At 49.3% G+C, this 20,208-nt stretch overlaps 1 protein-coding gene across 7 annotated transcripts in view; it reads left to right on the forward strand.

The window, feature by feature from the left end:
* DAB2IP (DAB2 interacting protein) overlaps window positions 1–20,208 on the forward strand; it is a 156,874-nt gene that overhangs the window by 87,654 nt on the left and 49,012 nt on the right. The window lies entirely within an intron of this gene.

Consider the following 20,208-nt stretch of genomic DNA (forward strand, 5'->3'; position numbering starts at 1 on the left):
GGCCACTGATACCAATAAATTGTGCTGAGAGAGTCCTTAAAATGAAGCGATAAAGCTGAATCCAAATAAATGCAAGAGACAGAAAAGGGGAGAAGGGGATGTCAGGACTCTGCCCTGCTTTGCTCTGAGGGTTCTTCCTGGGGATTTTATCAGGGTTGCTGTTTGGGAGGTCTGGGGGGACAGATCTGGTTGTGATGTGGCCTTTTCAGAAACGTCCAGTCTGTTGGTGTTGGCTCAGGTCCTCCTCCTCCACTCTAAGTTGGAAGTGTCTCCTACTCTGTGCAAGAGTTGTACAAATCTATATCCAGAGGAAATGGTAACCCTAGGAATCCTCTCCATGACATGCAGCATTTTCTGGCAGGCCGTGCTTTTCCTTTCTGGTTAGTGAGAGATGTTCCTGAACAAGGCAGGAGGGATGGAGATGGGTGATCTTTAAGGTCCCTTCCAACCCAAACCATTCTGACTCTTCATTTCTGTCCCTATTGAAATCCCAAGAAAAGGCTCTGGAGAGATGATCATTCCTTGGGCTGGGATGGTCACCAGCAGATCTTCACTCTTTCTTTATTTCCATCACACTCTAAAACTGAGTGACATCAAAAGAGGCTGACTCTATAGTGGCTGCAAAAGAACTGGGACAAAATCTTCTCCTGGGGCAATCCTCAAGAGGATTTAAACTGCCATCTTGACATTGAGTTGTTGGAAATTAACTGTTGCTTCCAGGCAAGGAGTGATGAATGGTCTGAAATGAAGAGATAAGCCTGCATGTGGATACATTCTCCCAGGCTCTCATGGACCTTCAGTGTTATGAGCAGCTGGAATAATTCCTAAAACAGGGAATATTTGATACTGGGTCAATTCCTATTTTGACATGTTCATGTACGTGGAGAATAAATGAGAATAATTACTTCAAACCAGTGTAATTAGAAGAAAAGCAAGCTCCTTGTGTCTTAGAACAATACAGACACACACACACTTGGGAGTCGTAGGGGGTTGTAGGAAATGAAACAAAATATTCCAGGTTTTTTTCTTTTATTTCTGTCATATACCAGAACTTTCTCATTGACAGGGTGAAGTAAAATCTGTTGGATTGAGCCTGTTTACCAGGTCACTGTGGATTATTGTAATATTGGGCTACAGTGGAGATGAGATCCATATGTTGCTGTCAGGGACTAGAGTTTATTATCACACTGGGGATGGCTAATAATAAAAGTTTAGATTTCAGGCAGATTTGAGGAGAATGTGCTTTAGTTTCCCTCTGTCTGGTTTGTGGACAAACTCCCGTGTGCCTGGACTTCTTTACAATTTAAAATGTAACTTGTAAATACCAATAGAAGGAGGCTGCAAGCTAAGCTGACAGCAGTTATGGTTTGAGCTTTACAGATTAACTGCCTTCAGGAGGTAATAAAGATCAGAGCTGCCCATCCTGGTGCAGCTGCCTATGGAAAGATGTTGACACTGCACTGACAGGCTTTGGGAGCAGCACCGTGTCAGGGAGGGTTTGGGAATGTGCACTGCTCTGACACAACCAGCATCCCTGCTCCATCCCTGCTCCATCCCTGCTCCATCCCTGCTCCTCCATCCCTGCTGCCATCCCTCCTCCATCCCTGCTCCATCCCTGCTCCTCCATCCCTGCTGCCATCCCTCCTCCATCCCTGCTCCATCCCTGCTCCATCCCTGCTCCTCCATCCCTCCTCCATCCCTGCTTGAATCCATCCTCCCATTCCTCCTCCATCCCTGCTCCATCCCTGCTCCATCCCTGCTCCATCCCTCCTCCATCCCTGCTCCCATCCCTGCTCCATCCCTGCTCCATCCCTGCTCCATCCCTGCTCCTCCATCCCTCCTCCATCCCTGCTCCATCCCTGCTCCATCCCTCCTCCATCCCTGCTCCCATCCCTGCTCCATCCCTGCTCCATCCCTGCTCCATCCCTGCTCCTCCATCCCTCCTCCATCCCTGCTCCATCCCTGCTCCCATCCCTGCTCCATCCCTGCTCCATCCCTGCTCGAATCCATCCTCCCATCCCTCCTCCCAGCCCTTCCCAGTCCTTGGCAGTGGCGTCAGGCCAAGTGTCCCCAGCAGGGATGGTGGATACGGAATGTTTTAAAGTGATGGGAGATAGTTACTGCATAAATAAAGAGGAAATCTTAAAATTAATCAGAGGTGCAGACAGAGCAACCCGCGCTCAAACTCTCCCTTCCTACCTCTATGTTTGTTGTTCTGCGCTAATTATGTATGAGACAGAAAAGTGCTGGATGAAGTTTAATTAGGAAGGAGCTGCTTTGTCATGTAAACTCCGTTCTGCAAGCCTGGCCCGCCGCCAGCACCGGTGTGAGCTCCGCGGCAGCAGGGACGGGGCTGGAGCAGATGCCTCTCCTCCAAAACACTGAGCCTCGAAGAAGGGTTTGAATTACAAAGCAAGGGAAGGGGCTGAGCTTGCCAGCCCCCTCCTCCCCTCACAAAGGGCAGCAGTCAGTTTACTTCCATAACCCCGCTATCAGCTGCAGAGGAAGTCTCGCAGTCCCGGAGTCTGCGAGCGGTTCCAGAGCAGCGGGACCCAAAGCGGGCAGAGCCGGCCGAGGGAGGGAGCCGGGGATGGACGCGCTCTGCTCCCGGAGCAGCTGATTTACTGGGGACCTCAGCATTGCTTTTCTGTCCTGATCTTACTCTTCTGTCCTGATCTTATTTCCCTGTCCCGTGGAGGCTTGGGTAAGTGCCTGGTAGTTTTCCACTTACCTTTCTCTTCCGTGGTTCACCGGGATCTGCCGAAGTGCAATGGCACTGCAATGACAGTGTTACCTGCACATCTGGGAGCTCGTTCTGGAAGTGGATGATCCAGATTGGAAAAGCTGGACCTTTACAATCGTTTGAATTGATACACTGCATTTTCAAAAGGGACAGGGAGCAGATCTGGAGCAAACAGACTTTGCAGTCCACTGTTTCAGCTGCTGGGGACTGCCGGGGCTGCAGCAGCTTGCAGTGAGGCGGATTTCCAAAGGCTGGAAGCTCTGTCCGGCAGCTCGGGGCTGCAGATGTTTGTGCTGTTTCCTGTGGGGGTCGGGGCAGCTGTGCCTGGAGCCAACCTCTGTATTCCATCACCAACACAGCGCCCAGTGCTCCTTCCAGCATCACGGGACACAGGAGCGTGCAGGAATCAGGTGGTGACAGGGTTTGCTGGGAAGGGGCTTGCTCTGGGCCCTGACGCTCCTGCAGAAGGGATTCAGTGGATTGGGAGCACGGACGCCAGGCAAGAATTCCCTCACATCCATGGGGAGCGGAGAGGAGGGGCCAGGCAGAATTCACAGATTTTCCAAAGCTGTTGTAAAAGATCTGTGTGATTGTAAAGAAAGAAGTGGCCGTGCCTGGGGGTCTGCAGGGAGTGCTGGGGTGTGTGGGTGGCTGGATTCCTGGTAGGAGCAGAGAACTTGAAAGGGAGATGGACTAAAACTTACGTAATGTGTGAAACCGAATGTCCTTTCCTGCTGTCCCTGCTGTCATCCTGAGAAGGCTAACCCTGAAACGATTTTTAAAGCTGTCTTTGTTAGTCATCCTTTGTGCAATTTGTTTCTTTATCATGTTTCATTTTGAGTACAAGGAGACAGGCTGGTTCCACTCCCCTCTCCACTCCTCCTCTATTGTTAGGCTCCCCCAGCTTCCCGTCCGATTGTCCAGCTCTGCTCTTTGCAGAGCCCAGCGGAAAAGGATATGGTTGAAAAGAAAGAAAGTATTTCAAATTAAAATCTGGCAAGTGCTTGTGTCCTCATTAGGCTTCAGACACATTTCTTCCCTCCCATCTCCTTTTTCCCAAAAGTTGCAGGGTGGCCAGTATCACTTGCAGTACCTTAAACAGTAGCAGAATCCCTCTTAGCCATGCCCTGGCCAATAAATGCAGCAAATAATAATCCCAGCAAAGATTAAAAACAAAGCATATTTATAGTAATATGAGCAGCCTGGTCTAGTGAAAGGTTCCCTGCCTGTGACAAGGGTTTGGAACAACACGAACTTTAATCCCAAACTGCTCTGGGATTCTGTGATACCTACAACTAGGAACACCTAAATGTAATGAAAGCAGGGAATGCTTGCTTTAAGCCTCATTCAGATTTGTGAGCTGGTCACAGCTGATGAGTTGTCCCAGCAGTGACACTGAGCATCTACCCCAGGCAGGACCAGGGATCATGGCTCAGAGCATGGGTGTAAGGAAAGGAGTGTGAAGGGAGGGAGGAAAGGTCATGGCCCCATCTCTATTGGTCCTCATTAAGCTGTAGCTTGATGAGCAAGTGGTAATTAATGGTTGTGTTAATGCTCAGAGGTAAGCTGATAGGACTCTCCTTGCTTCCTCTTGATTCCCAGCCATGACTTCAGGACCTGAGCAGCCCTGATGAAGCAGGGTTGGGTCTGGCTGATGCACGTGTGACCTTGCAGGCTGTTTGCACCTCCTGGCCCCATCCTCCTTCCCACTGCACAGCAATTAGTGGGAAGTGTCCCTGGGCAGGACTGGAGCTGCTGTGGGGCTTGAGAAGATAACAGAGCCTCTGGTGAGGCTGAGCCGCCTCCTGTGGCCTCGTTAGTGCCAATATTGGCACAGGGAGATGGGAGTGGAACGGCAGAGCTGGAGACAAAGGGGAACCCCAGTTCCTCAGGGGAGCCTCAGTTCCCTGCAGTGACCCCAGTGCATGGAGCTCCACCTCCCTGGGCCACAGCCCCGTGCCTGCTGCTGTCCCAGCCGCTCACCAGGCTGTCCTGGGGTGCACTGGGGAAGCTGGGAAGATCGTGAGTGGGATGAGAAAGCTCTCAGTAATTCCCTGAGTTTCCTTCTGCTCAAAGTGGCAGAAATAACACCTTTCTTATGTAAAAGGCTCCCTCAGCTCCACTGGGTATTGTACAGAAACACCCCCCTGCTTTGCTTCTCTTTGACTTGCACCATTTCAGAGAGCTGCAATTTGATGACAGATTTAATAAGATACAATTGTCACTTGTGTTGAGAGGAGACATTCACAGAACTTGGAGTTGTATCACCTGGGATACCAACATGTAAAGGCACTGCTCTGTTCAGTCACAATTCTAGGTGCTGGAGACCCAGATTTTAAGACTTGTTAAGACCCAGACTTTAACACTTCTAAAGACTTGTCCAGTAGACATAGATGGAAACTTTTTCCAATAGAGTCTCCCTTCCCCCAGCACTGGTTCCTTCTTCTACCTCTTCACCATATAGGAAATTTCTGTCTTTTTTTAAACAGGCACCATTTTTCTTCATGTCATCCCCTCCACTGTGGTAACAGCAGCAGCCAGGAATGGGGGGGGACAATGGCCCCAGTTCCACTGGGCCTGACTGGGACCTTGCTGGTGGCACTGGAGATGCTCTGTGTGCTGCTGGGGCTGTGGCACTGAGGGGTGACAGCCTCTGCCCTGCTGCTGCTGTGGGAGGGTCTCACACTCCATTTCCCAGAAAGAGCAGGATGCAAATTGAGCTGCTGCCATGGATTTACAGCAAAGACAATAAAAACAAGAATTAGACTGATAAAATGATTAAAAGGCTTTACAAAAGCCTCTAAGCAGTTTGTCATATCCTGCAAGGTGATTGCCCAGGACACCTGCAGCACAAGCCAGCCCTTTCCAGCATGGCCCCTCGGCCAGGACATCAATAAAAATGAGGATTTATGAGCTCTGTCATGGGCAGCAAGCAAAGCATTGGGCAACAAATTAATCTCTGATTGCAGAGCAGTGCTGACTGGGAGCTTTCTGCTCTCTCTTGGCATCATTGCAAGGTTGTTTGTTAAAAAATTAGTTTGATAAAGAGACCCTTGACTCCCAATGTGTTCCTCTGTTACCTGCTCACCAAACACGAGGCACTGTGAGCCCAAAAGGTGCTTTTCACTGTTCAAGTGTTTCAGCTTTTAGTCATCAGAATGTGACAGCACTCACAGTTCTACGTGCATGTCTGTTCCTTCCTCTCCAGTAATTTTGGGATTACAGAATTCCAGTTTGGGCTGGGAGGAGCTGGGTGCTGCTGGAAGCACTTGGGTGCCAGATCTGTGTGTTCCTACTGAGCTGCTTCCCTTTCCTACCACAGAGCTTTTGCTCATTGTTCTCTAATTTCAGCAGGCAGGAAAAAGCCCAGTTTGGAGTTCTCTTGGCTGCCCTGTCCCCACAGCTGGTGCCACCATTGTCCCTGGGTTCCTACCTAGACCAACTTCCTTTGTTCTCCACTGGGCAGCTCCACAAGGTGATTGTTTCCACAGTAATTTTATTTGCCCTGCCTGAGACCAGGCCATCATTTCCCAGTGACTCATGTCACCTGTTGGTGGCCTTTTCTGTCCCTCACACAGAGGCAGTGCAGGGTGGGAAGGAGCTGGTGCTCTCAGGTTAAGGAATGCTCCCACCTTCCAGCAGCCACAGGCAGTGAGGGACACACGCCAGGGGCTGGGGAGAGGGAGCTCTGTGGGGACAGCATCGTGTGTTGGGGATGTTGTGCCAGACTTGTACCAGCTGATCCCATCCAGCCTGATTTGCCCACGGCTGGTTTAGCCCAGGAGCCTCGGGCTGCTGGGAGCAGATGCTGAGCAGAGCCATCACTTTTCCAGGCATTGCCTCCAAGAGCTCCACAGGACGAGCTGCCAGCAGCTCTGCCTGAGCTGCAGGCTCAGTTTGGTTCATCAGTCTTGGCTCTTACTTTTTTCTTCCCTTTCTGTTTCCTTTTTTAAGCGCGCTCTTACATCAGAGCCAGGCTCTGTTGCCCATCTTGGGTGCTGGAGGGTGACATCTCCTCTGCTCCTGCTCATGCTCACAGCACTTGTCAGGCTCTGCACAGGGAACAGGGCATTCTCCAGCTCACATGGAGAAATTTCATCACCTAGGTTTCAAGAAAAATAAACTGTGGCTGGACTTAAAACCTTGTGGTGAGGACTAATAGAGAGAGGCTTTTATGAGCATTGAGAATATTTGTAGCTAAGCAACCAACATCAGCAAGAAGAATAAATCCAAAGTTTCAGGGCTCGGCCTGCCTGCCTTCAAGGGCCAGGAGCTGTGTTCTCCCTCTGTTAACAAGATTGCCTTCCTGCTGGAGGCAGGATCCCATGTTAGATGGAGCTTGTTCTGGGATACTGAGCTGGAAACAGGAGTGAAAGGACAGAGGAGAACCTTGCCAAAGGCCACAAAGCCAGCCGGGCCTCCCAGCAGCTTACAGGAAAGGCTCTTGAAACAGTAACATCTAACATATATAGATAATATTTTCTAATTACTCTTGTATAAGTCCTCCTAGCATCAAAGAGTGACTCTGTATCAGGAAGTGTAGGCACAGGATAAGGAGTAATTGGCTCAAAGTGAAAGCAGAAACACAGCAGCACAGAAATTTCTCCCTGTGAAGCTGGGCAGGCCCTGGCACAGGTGCCCAGAGCAGCTGTGACTGCCCCTGGATCCCTGGGAGTGTCCAAGGCCAGGCTGGAGCAGCCTGGGACAGTGGAAGGTGTCCCTGCCCATGGCAGGGGTGGAATGGATTGAGCTTTACTGGCCCTTCCAACCCCAACCATTCTGGGTTGTCTGATTCTAGGCTCTCCAGCAGGCAGCAGCTCCAGACCATATTGCATTCCACAGATGCAGAGCTGAGTGACTGGATGACTGCAGCAGTTTTTGTTTGAAATGGTGAATCTCTGTGGCTTTGTTCACTTTCTATATTTGCACAGTTCCTGTTGCTTGGGGCACCCATCCCATTGCTACAATTGCAGCACAGATCCAAGGCCTATTAGATAATTGAGCTTTATTTTCTACAAAGATATTATGCAGTGTTCTTCACTGGGTTGCACCAGAAAACCTAGAAGCGAGACATTTTACTTTAAAATATATTTTATTTATAAAAAGAAAATTTCCCAGAAATGCCAATGGGAATGGCAACAAATCAAATCCCAGGAATAATTTCTCAATGGAACTTTAAAAAAAAAAAACCATCTTACGACCTCAGGGTATTTTCCATCTCTGCTCCTTCCTCCTGCTTTGTCAGGAGCTGGTTGGAAAAGATGTTCCAGTCCCTACCCTGTCCTGGCAGCCTCGTGGATCATCAGGAGCCCTGTGAATGCCCTCTGTGCCGTGGGAAGATCTCCTAAAAGTGCTTTGGAACCAAACTCTTGGATCCCTGAGCCCCCTCTGCACAGCTGCAGCACACCATCAATCCAGGCCTTAAACAGAATTGTTCCCTTATCACAGACCCCAGAGACCTCTTTGCTCACATAGACACTAAAGTTGGTGTTAATTAGAAACCTGTGTATTAAGGCCAGATCTGCCAATATTTTGATGGAACTGCATTCCTAAGGCAGGTTTATTGTTTTGATGAGAGGAATGAGGTGCAATCCAGGATAACTCCCATGGTGTTGGGGTTCCAGGCCCTGTCCCAGTACCAATCACAGGCCATGCTCTCCTCAGCAGGACTGTCCACATGGTTTGCCACTTCATGTGGCATTTCCTCCACTTTTCTGCCTAGAAATCTTCCTGCAGCACTGAGTGTTTCAGTGCAGTTTAAAATGGGTGTGAATTTGTCTGTGTTGGCAGTTCAGAGCTTGCTGTTACCAATGACAGGCACGAGAGTTCTCGGCGTTTTCCCTTCCCTCGCCGCAGCTGCGGCCTGGCTGGGACTGAGTCACTCAGCTGTGAAAAGCACTCAGGGATCTGAAAGCTGGGGCTGTTCCTGTCCATTAGCACCAGTGGCCACAGCAGCCCAGCTGGGTGGGATCCATTTAGTGCCAGTCTCACAGCTGGGCTCCGAGAGGCGCCTCCAGCCAGCAGGTACACATGGAATGGGGTTTGGACATAACAGGAGGCCAGCACGACACTGAAGGGTTATTAATGATAGCATTCAGTCAGGAAGGGCTTTATTTTTCTTATTAGGGAAACTATCACTTCTGGAAGTGTTGCAGACACATTTTGGAAGCAGCACCAACTATTTTAAAAGTTAAAAACTGCATTGGCAGGTGTGAGGGAGATGTTCTGGAAAGGGAAGATACAGCCTGGCTTAAGAGAAACCCGATGTATTCAGAGAGATCCAAGCTTTTCCCTTTGATCATCTTCCTCTTCCCACCCACCTTGGATCAGCTCCCACCCGTCCACATGCAGGATCTGAACCATTCCAGCCAGTTCCTGAGCCTTTCCAGCTCCCAGTCCATGTAGACCAAGGCACAGCTCCCTGAGGCACTGCTGGAGTTTGTGAAATGCTTCACAAATGCAGATAAGGACAAAACCAACGTTCTGCAGGAGCTGCAGTGAGGGGCAGGAGGGCAGACCCAGGAGTGGTGGGGAACAGGGACACCAGCATGGGGGCAAGGCCAGCTCCTGCCTCCCCTCCCTGCTGCCTCTGGATTGCCCTCTGGGGAAGGGAATGCACCCAGAGGAAACAGATTGAGGACACTGACCATAACTTAAAATTCATCTTTGGAGTAATTGTTTCAACTTTTTTTACTCCATTTCTGGAGCTTTCCCCCTTGTCTGGTTGTATTTTATTCAGTTGGCTTCTCTCAGTTTTTTATGCTGGGGGTTCCAAGCAGGTTTCTCTCTCTGAACATGACAATTTGTTCTTTAGTGCTTCTTTTAGGGTGTTTATCTCTTTTTAGATCCTGCAAGTGCCTCTTTTTTCCAGTTACTTTTCCCCCCACAAATCACAGCCTCTTGTCTTCAGTTTAATTTTTACATTTAATGAAATAGCTCTGAAATTAAATGTTCTTTAATAAATCCCTGATCAGGGTATCTCACAACAAAAGGTACTTGGATTTTATTATTGTTATTATTACTAATACAAAGTAATGACATGCCTGAATCCTTATCAAGTGTAATTCAGGGGGATTAGTCATTTCAGTTGAAAGGAAAAGTTTGCTCCATCATTTACTGAACTCATCTGCTCCATGTCCTGCTCCTGTTTATTTAGATTTATTATTATTTACCGGTTTTTTAGGTCTTGAGATCAAATTGTTGATCACAATGCTCTGAGGTTTGGGTTTCTGCTTCACTGGGCAAACAGCAATCAGCTAAATACAGGAAAACAAGCTAAATATAGAGAAAACTGAATGAGAATATCACATTTTTGATGTGTGTGATGTCAAGCATGACAAACCCACTAAGCACCTCGCTAAGAAAAGCAAAGCAAGCCTCAAAAACCTCAGAACTTGCTGAGATTTTCTCATTGAGAAAAAATTCTGTGTCTTCAACACGAACTACAAAAAAGAGCAACTGTGAATCAGGCAGACATCCCACATTTCTGGCTGGATTGAGCTACAAGCAGTTCCTGCAGTGCCCTTCCCCAGCTCCTCGAGCCCTGGGTGTTGATGAGCCCCAGGCCTGGCTGGAGGCTGAGCAGCAGCTGGGGCAGATGTTGGACACCTGGGCTCCAGGAACGAGGCTTCCCAACGCTGGGACAGCTTCAGCTCCCACAGCAATGCTTTAGACATGGAACCACTGTCAGAAGTAGGTCAGCTGGATATCAAAAATCTGTGTGTGCTGAGCTCCAGCTCCAGGGCAGTTGTGCCTGGGCAGGCGGCAGCAGCTGCACCATGGAAGGATGGGACTCCCCTGTTGCTGTCAGTGTGAGCTGATGGGGATGGCAACAGCAAGAGTCCTTCTGGAAACCAGAAACCAGTGCAGGGTTAAAAGCAGCCATTGTTTGCTATGAAGGGGCTTTGCAGACAAAATTGCACATCTCTGGCAAAGGACATCTCCAGCAGATGCAGGGAGCTGGGCATGTGTTTCATGCAGGGGGTGGGAGCAGGGCTGACAGAGCTGACCAGCCACAAACCTGTGTGTGAGGAGCACTGGGAAAGGGCAGAGAGACAGACAGGGCTGAAACAAGGCACAGGAAAAGGTGAAGCCTTCCAGAGGGGCCTGGGCCCTGGCTCTTGGCTCTGTCCCCACTGAACATGAAGCAGCAGCAGAGGGTGCAAGTCCCAGCACCTCAGCGCCCCCTTGTCCTGCCTGTGTCCTGCTCCCTCAGCCCTGCCTGAGCAGTAACAGCTCTGGAAAGCCCTGTCCTGCCCATGCTGGGTTCAGCAGCCAGGGGACAGCAATGTCCCTGCTGTCCTGGTGGGTCCAGTGCCACAGACAGGGCTCTGAGCTCTGAGCCTGGTGCCCAGCTCTCCCCATTGAGCAGGGGTGCTGCCAGGGGGGACACAGCCTCCCATGGGGACAGGAGCAGGGCAGGTGTGGCTGGGGAGGCTCTGAGGCAGCAGAGGAGCCACTTCAGCTGGAAGGAGGAGGATGGAGGGTTTGGGTTTGTTTGTTTGCATGTGGCCAGCCAAACGTGGCCAGCCAAGCGTTCCTTTCTTCTCAGCAAACGTTCCTTTCTTCTCACCATCCTTCAGCTCCTCTTTGATCTGAACTGCACTTTTTCCTGGAAGACTTCCAGCATTCTCAGTGCAGCTATGAAGTTCCCTTTTTTCCTCCCTATTCAGGCCACATCCCTCAAATTTAGGAAAGACGCTGCAGTGGTGACGTGGGACTGTGTAAAGTCATTTCTGGAGGAACATGTTTGACTTCTTCAGATGTTCCTGATCTCTCCTCCCAGAACAAACACAGAACAGGCAACAGCAGCACAGGCTCCCACAGTCACCTCAGAGTTTGACTTAATGCAATGTGCAAAATCAGCCCCATAAAAGGCTCAAGCTGTGGTTTGGTGCAGATGTCCAATAAATTGAGAACTTTTGGCGACCCTCATTTCTAGACTGACATGTCAGACAGATGCACATGCCAGAAGCACACTGGGAAGCAAAGCCTGTGTTGGGAGGTATGCCAGGAGCCAAGATGCATTTGCAGAGCTCTGGAGCAGCAGCTTGGCCATCTCTGGCCCAGGCAGCAGGATGATGGAGAGAACCCCCGGGCAGTGTCTGGGTAATGATGTTGCTTTTTAAAAAGACAACAAAAAAGGTGTTGCACCCTCCTCCTGCTAAGGAGGCCTGGAGACAGGAGAGAAAAGGCTTCTTTCTCTAGAGGTGAACAGTCACTTCTTCCTGCAGCAGAAGAATCCTGACACTAGATAAGTAGCTGTGAGAAGATTCATAAAAAAACTAATTTATAATTTGCCAGAATATAATCCTATTTGATCAGTGTTATTCAGTTCCTCTTTCTTTTAAAATTCAGTGCACTTAACTGTTCTACGAGGGTTTATGAATGTTTAAAAATTGCTTTGTGGTCCCTAAAGTAATTTGACAAGTCTGACAGGTATTGATTAAAAACCTGAAATTATTCAGACTGTAGGATGACTTGAGGGATTAGATAGAAAGTTTTTTCAAATGTGAAAGGAAATAAGATGTTGGAAAGTAAATATGTTCTTGAATATTTTTGAAAAATCCATTACAACTGTGAAATTAAATTGAAATGAGATACTTCGTGTGGAGATGAAGGAACTAAATGCTGGCTTTACTATTTAGGCATGGGGTAGAACTGCCCCTCCCAGGCTCAACAAAGTTGCTGGAAGTTGCTGGTCTCTGGCACAGATCCCACCTTGGGGAGCCCTTGGGGAGCTCCTGCACCTGCCCAGCCCTGGCAGCTCCTTCCATCCTCTGCTCCTGGTGGGGCTGATGGAACTCAGGGCTCTCTGTCCAGAGTGGACATGATGATCCATAACCAAACATGTCCAGGTCTGAACAAGTAACTCCCCCAGCCTGCTGCCAGCTGGGAATAAGGCAAAAACCAGTTCTGAGTGTGTTGTGGGAGAATCCTCCTTCCCTGCTGGGACAATGGGCTGCTGGGCACAGAACCCCTGTGCCCCCCTGCCCCACTTGCAGCAACTGGGGCTGTTCCATTCCAAGGGAAATGCCTGGCTGCTCACTCCAGCACTGGGGCAGGGAACACCCAGTTCAGGGCAGGGATCAGAGCCCTGAGCCCGTGGGCTGGTGCAGAGTGTGTGGGCAGCTCTGCAGACTGGTTCTGCCAAGGGGGTGCTCCACAAACACCTGATTCTGCTCTTGATGGTGCTATCACTGCTGCTGTTTAATCAGATAATGGATGGCTGTTGGTATTGGTTAAATTCCGGAGTGATTCCATGCATGGAGAAAATCAAGTGTTTGTTATGGAGATAATCAAGTGGTTTTTCTGATGGTACAGTTCCCTGGACTGAGCAGCAGAGTTAGGATGTGGAGGTACTCAGCAAGCAGATAATGGAGGGCTTGCTTGGCCTGTTACCTCAGGGCACCACCAGCCCTTTTTCATCTCCAGTAATTCCCAGTTTCACTGGGATCAAAAGCCTTGGTGAGGGGAGTCTGCAGGGCACGAGTGGAGCTGAACCAGGCGTCACCAGGCTGGGCACAGCATTTGAAACCCCTGTGCTATATATGGCCCTTGGTTATATTTCAGTGACAATATTAAACTTTAAAAAGATGAGTGGAAGGAAAGGAGACCTTCAAATTTAGTTACTGCCAGGAAATAATACTCGGCAGCACATAGCTGTCATTCTGCAGCAGACAGGGATTATCCATAAACCCTGTACCTCCAAAGTGAAGGAGAGTAATAAAGCCGACCCCAGGCGCACTTTGAACTTGGCTACCTCTGATTAATTAAGTTTTTCCTTCCTTGAGCCTGATTTAGTACTTATGCTCAGAATGAAGGATTTAAGTTAAGAAACTGTTGAGAAATTGAAGGACAGCTCTCATCCCCTCTTTCCCATCTCATCCCCTTCCCTATCACATGCACACACATGTGGGTAGCAAAGGGCTTGATGTGGCTGCTGAAAATCAGGCTCCGAGGGCATTCCTGTCCCAGAATTCTTGTCATTCCTCCTGCACTTGCACCACTTCCACTGGATTTTTATTCCTGCCAAGCTTGAAATGTCAGCGGGGCATGGCAAACATCAGCTAATTCTGGCTGCAGGTCTCAGGGCAGTGGAAGGTGTAACAGTGATCCTGCATTTATATGGAAAGTAGGAAGGTGTCTGTGCAGCTCTGGAGTATCCTCCTTTCATTCATTTAATGACAGAGCTTCCTGGGACACTTAAAATCCGTCTGTGGCAGGGCTGAGGCTCAGCACAGGCACACACTCCACGTTCAAAGAGCCTCTCTGCTGCCCACAGAAGCCTGGCACAGTATGGTTCATAATGAGAAGTGCAAATATGAGGCAGAATGGCCCAATTTTGTGTTTGCTGCTTTGGTACTTGGTGACCACATAGAATTCTTTTGGTTTAGAAGGAGTTTGTAGAACATAGCTGGAAATAGGTTTGCTCCTACCAGCTGAATGGATCTTCCCATGTCCTGGCAAGTCAGTCAGCCCCTGGCTTCCTATGGAACTGCTGTGGCTGGTGCTGTATCCCTTAATTACACTTCCTTAACTCACTTCTTTTGGAGGAGAAACAATTGTTTAGAGTAATGAGAGAGTCTATTTTGATTGAAAGATGTACAATAATCTGCCCTGAATCTGCTCTGCTGCATTGTACCAAACTCACTTATTTTCTCTATATTTGTTCATAGTCAAAGCATAAATAATTCAGCATTTTGTCTCTCCCTGTGAATGTGAGAAGCATGCTTGCTGATTCCAGATCAGATGGAGCAGTGATGTTTATTACTCTGATGTTGGGGAATGATTGTTGCATATTTAATATCACCATAAATAAAGCTCCTGTAGCTGTGTTCCCACTCGTGGGATCGGCGTGAGGCTCTCTCTGAGCCCTCTGATCTGCAGCCCTCAGAGCTGGGATGGAAGCAGAGGCTTTGCCTGCCCACTGTGACCCAGGGCATGAGTGACAACTGCGTTTCCAGCCTGCCCAGCCTGGCTGGCATCCACCAGCCCACAGCTCTGCCAGCCCCACCTGCTCCAAAGTCATTTATCTCACCCAGAAATACTCAGAGACTTGCACCGTGTGACAAAGCAAATAGCAGAAGTAAAACAAACCTCATTAAAATAAAGTGGCTGGATGATAAGGGGAATGGTTAACATACCTTTAACAGCAGTATTTCTTTTCTTCATTTTATCTCACTAATGCCTTTAAAAACTGCCTGAAAGTATTTTATAGTAATTACTAAAGGAGCTGGAGTTTTTAGCAGTCTTGTAATGGGGAGCTGAACATCTCTGATTTTAGTGGCTTTTTTTCAAAGCGTGGGGAGGACACCAGGCAGTGAGTGAGGATCTGGGCCATGTCTGTTGTTCCTATTTATAATTAAAATTCCATTCAAAGTGTGGCACAGGTATTGCAGCATCCTGCAGTCCTGGGCTGGGTGTTGTGCCATCCATAACAGCCTTGCAGGACTGTTCCAGCACCTTGCTGAACTCCAGCTGGTCACCCAGCACCCAGTTTTCCATTTTCTCCTCTAAAATTCCCTCCATGGAGAGAAATTCTTGTACATTTTACCAAAGGCACTTGCCAGAATAAAGGGAGTGAGGCACTGCTTGGCAGTGGTGAAAGGCAAGGGAGAGAGCGAGCTTTGTCCACGAGCCATGTGCAAGCCAAGGCTGTCCTGCTGGGTCACATTCCTGTTCTCTCAGCCTTGGCATGGATCACTTCTTTTTAATGGAGTCCAGCGTTCCCAGTGTTTCCAAACTTGTTTTAGTGTTTGCAGCAAGCTGGGATCATCTCTGAGAAACAGTTTGTGTGGATGTGATTGAGGGAAGGAACGTCACTGTGCTGGAAGCAGGGACCCTCTGAGAGCCAAGGGATGGACTTGGCTCTTCCTTAGAATGCTGAGGGCTCCGAGAGGACCCCTGCCAGTGTCACAAGGTGGATTGGGAGGGGACTGTCCCCACTGTCCCTGTGTGCCATGCTTGGGGCTGCACGGAGCCATCCCAGCGCCTGGAGTGCTCCAGGAGCAGCCTCCTCTCCTCTCAGGGTGCAGACAGTGCAGCAGCACCAAGTCTGCAATGGAAAATTGCTCCTTGCCACCTGCTGATGTGGTCACTGCCCCTACATGGCATCCTCAGGGTGACAGGGCCGTGCAGAGGGGACAATTCCCCCAGCCAGCCCCAGCAGAGGCTCCACTGGAGCCAGCAGTGCTGGCCACTGTCACAGATGTGGATCAGAACTGCTCCAAACCCTGCCTTTACTGGCACACAGCCATTCTGCTTGTTCAGTATTCTAAAAGCACAGTTAATAACTATTTTTGTCTCTATTCTCATTTCTCACGTACATATAAAGGCTCAGTTGATGTTTAGCTTGACAAGCCAGGCTGCAGTTTAGATGCCAAAAATCTCCAAACTGTCATGGAGGGAGACAAGGATAGAGGAAAAAACAACTTAGATAAAAGGGCTGTGGACTCAGAAATGCTGCATGTGGCACACTTCCCAATCCTCAGAGAGACTTATTAATTCACATTGTGGAAGTGTTTATGGTGCACAACTCAAGTGGCTTCCTGGCTCCACTTGGGATCTCACTGCATTTAGGAAGAAGTTGCTTTCACACTTCTACAGGCAAAGGAATTAAAAAGTTGTTTTGTTTCTTGAAGTGTATAAAGTAATAAAGTGTTTAAGGGATGGAATAAGGGAAGCCACATGTCAAAGGCAGGCCAAGACTGTACTCAGGAGCTGCACATCAACCTAATGCAGGGAGGTTTTTATTGGCTTCTCCCAAACCACAATGTTCAGACTTGGGTATAATATTCAGTCCTTTGCTGCATCCTTGCAGCTCCCAGAACTGAAACTGATTTTTGCCCAGGGACTGGGCTAACACATTCCTTCAGCTCTAATCACTTTAAGAAAAACAAAGCTAAGAAAAAAAATATCCATAAGCAAAAAATCTTAAGTTATTATCCTATCATTTGTAACATGGATGTGAGTGTTGTAGGCACTTAACAGACAAGGCACTTGGCAGCTTTTCCCAAATTCTCTGTATTCTGTGTGGCAGCTGCTGGTGCATCTGGGTTTTGCAAGAGCTGTAGGTTGGAGAGCACAGAGCTTTTAACCCATCCCTCATCCCAGGGAAGATTCCTGCTCTATCCTCACATCAGCCAGCCTGATCCTCATCACTTGTGCTTTTCTCAAGTGTCCAAAGAAGTGAAGAAACCATGGAACATTTTTCTCACTTGGCAGTTGTTTTAATCTCTCAGCAGTGTGCCCTGTGCCAGGCCTGTCCCTGTCCCTGTGCCACCTCTGAGCCCAGCAGTCTGAGCTGTCCCCCTCGTGCCCTGTGAGTGAGACAGGAGTGGAGGTTGTGCAGTGACTCAGTGCCAGCCCGTGCTCGGTCCCTCCCCGGGGCTGGCTCTGTCCCTGTAATCGCTGGTGACAGGCTGGAGCTTTGGGGACAGCCAGGACAGGCTGGAGCTTTGGGGACAGGCAGGACAGGCTGGAGCTTTGCTGGGGACAGCCAGGACAGGCTGGAGCTTTGCTGGGGACAGCCAGCCCTGGCAGGGCAGGCACAGCTATGGAGTCAATCACAGCCACGTGCCCAGCTCCAGGAGCCCATTCCCACCTCCTGTGTGGCTGTGGCTCTGTGTGTCAGCCTGGGCAGGGGACACCTGTCTGTGAGCAGTGACAGCTCCTGGCTGGGGACATGGCACAGCTCCTGCTGAAATGAGCTCCCGTTTCACCTAAATTGTTTCAGAGCTTCAGCTGAATCCCTGGAGTTCAGCTGTGCCCGTGTCCTCCCAGATGAATCCTGCTCTGCCTCCCACCCTGTGACAGGGACATCAGGACATGGCTGAGGATCCTGTCCTGGAGAGGACAGTGCAGTCCAGAGCCACACAGGATGTCCTTTTCAAACAGCTCCAGTTGATTTATGGAGCCATTTCAGGCTTTAATGCTGCTGGTGCAGGATGGTGACATCAGAGGCTCGGGGCTGCTGTTTGTGATGGAGCAGGAGGCAGCTGGGGCTGCTCCGATCAGGATGGGCTTTGCTTTTGCTCTGTCTTTAGAGCACAGTTGCTCTTTTGGAAACTCACCTGGTGCTTTCAGTTCTGGTGCCCTGGAATGGAAGAGAAAGGCAGCCAGGCCCTCTCCTGGAGCCAGGCAGGGACAGGAGGAGCAGCCCCTGCCACTGGAGGGAGGTGAGCCAAGCTCATCCCCAGCTCTGGGATGGGACATTCCCGGGCTGTGCCCACCCAGGCCAGCATCCCCTACTCCCCTCTCTGCCTTCCTTGCTGGCCACAGCACCTGGAAGTTCTGTGCAGCTGCAGCATGGAACTCCAGGCAGGGTGTAAATCCAGGACAGCCTCATCAGCTCAGGAGCAGATTGCAGTTTTGTTTCTGGGAACATACGCTGGCCCCGTGTATTCCCAGGGATTTGACCTAAGCTTAGCATCTGTCAGGATAAGAACAAGTGCTTTAGTGCAGTGCCACAGTGGTTTAGAGGAGTTCACTGGATGGGCAGCAGGGCAGAGGGGGTTGTTGGCTCTTCCCACTTGGATGATGGTTTTATATTCCATCAGAGGAAGAGAAAATATTTGTGGAAATCGATGTTTTGAGAAATTAAATACAAGAACAAAATGTAAACCAGATCCAAACATTTTGTATTTTCTCATAAGAAAGTAAAATAAGAATTTTTTGGCTCTGCCCTGCAGATCTAACCCTGCAGAGTTGGGAACTGCAAAGCACTGCCAGTAGTGGTGAGTGGAAAAGGCAGAGCCTGGACTGGGAGCAAGGAGTGAACCCCAGCAGAAAGGAAGGTGTCTGTGCAACTCTGTTTATTTTAACTCAATCTACTTTACATCAACTCAGGCTCTTAGTGTGTCTGAGTAGTTTTAACTCTTCCTGTCATCAGTACAGGCTAATGGCCTAAAATGTAGGCTTAGGCATTAAGAATACAGAAGAATTGTAGGTGAGACAGGCACAGGTTCCCTGAGGGAGTTAACTGAGACCGGGCTGGGCTGTGGGGAGCTCTGTGTGACCCTGAACACCCGTCACAAAGGAAAATCCTTCCAGGTTCTGTCTACAAAAATTCCACACAACTGTGAGTGTGAAATAAAGTCATTTTTGCAATGATGATGAGCTGGGTTTAATTTGGTTAATAACTGAGGCAAGTTAATCCTGTTCAGGCAAGGATCAAACCAGTTTCAGTGCATGTGTGTCAGTGCTTTGCATGTGTCTAACTAGATTGATTTAAAATAGCTTGGCTAGAAAAGAAAGTTGCTTCTACTGTACAGCTCCTGAACTGGGGCTCACACCTGCCCCTGCTCCTGCCTCCATTCCCTTCCACAGTGAAACTTTAGGTCAAGCTCCCCTCTGGCTCCCTTGTTTAGTAGATGAGGGTGGAGACATTCATGGGGAGAACTCATTCAGCAATCTCCACATCCCCTCCAGAAGACATGAAAAACATAAAAAATGTTTCAGGTCAGGATGATTTACTGGGTCTGACTGCCTGGCATTTACAGGAATGGCTCTGCAGCTCCTTCTCCTTTTGCCTGCAGCCAGGCTCTGGGTCCCTTTCCCAGGATTTGTGCTGAGCTGTGGGCTGGGTGCTCGGGGCAGGAGCAGCAGGAGCCCCTGGAAGCTCAGCAGGGCCTGGAGCCAAGGGGGGGCTCAGCTCCCCAGGTGAATTGTCAGCAGCAAAGCTGACACTCTGCTCATTGTCTTCTTTTAATGAATGCATTACTCAGCCAGGCTGAGACTCTGGTCTTCTGAGGGCTGGTGTAGATCTGCAGAGCTTGTTGCACCGTGGCTGCTCGGTCCTGCAGGTAGCAGAGTGCACAGAGTGCACAGACATTGGCATTCCCAGACCCCCATGGCCTCCCTTCCCTGGGGAGAGCAGTCCTGGTCGGGTGCTGGAAGCCAAGCCATGACTCATCTCCAGTGGGATGGGCAGTGTTTCCATCTTGGAGAAGCCACATCCACCCTGGGTAACCCCAGCTGGCTCTTAGCAGACCCCAGCAGCTCTCACAGACTCCCTGTGTCTGCAGTGGGGAAACTGAGGCACACAAAGGCAGAGCAACCACACCAACCTTACGTGAGAAAAGACAAAGCCTGCTTTTTTCAGTCTGTACCTACTCCAGGTATCACTGTGATATTCTGTCAGCTCTTGCAATACAGAGATTTATATGAAATCGTTTCTATTCCATTGAAGCAATTTTCAGAGATTAATTTTTGAGGGTATTAGCATTGATTCCTGAGCACATGTGCTTCCTCCTCCTGCCAGTGGTCCATATCCAGGGAAAGCTGCATTGTCTGAGCTGGAGGAAAGCTCACTTGCCCTAATTTATTGAAAAAATTAATTTTAGATTTAAAATGGGGTTTTCATTTATGAACCCCGCTCAATCTGTTCTTCACTCCTGAGTCTTCACCCTGACCTTTCCCTTATCTGAAATCCTCTGGGCTGTACACTGTGTTCATTAGTGAAA

This window comes from Agelaius tricolor, unplaced genomic scaffold, assembly GCF_023055355.1.
Source record: "Agelaius tricolor isolate 1412-34295 unplaced genomic scaffold, bAgeTri1.0.p SCAF_38, whole genome shotgun sequence".
Lineage (NCBI taxonomy): Eukaryota > Metazoa > Chordata > Aves > Passeriformes > Icteridae > Agelaius > Agelaius tricolor.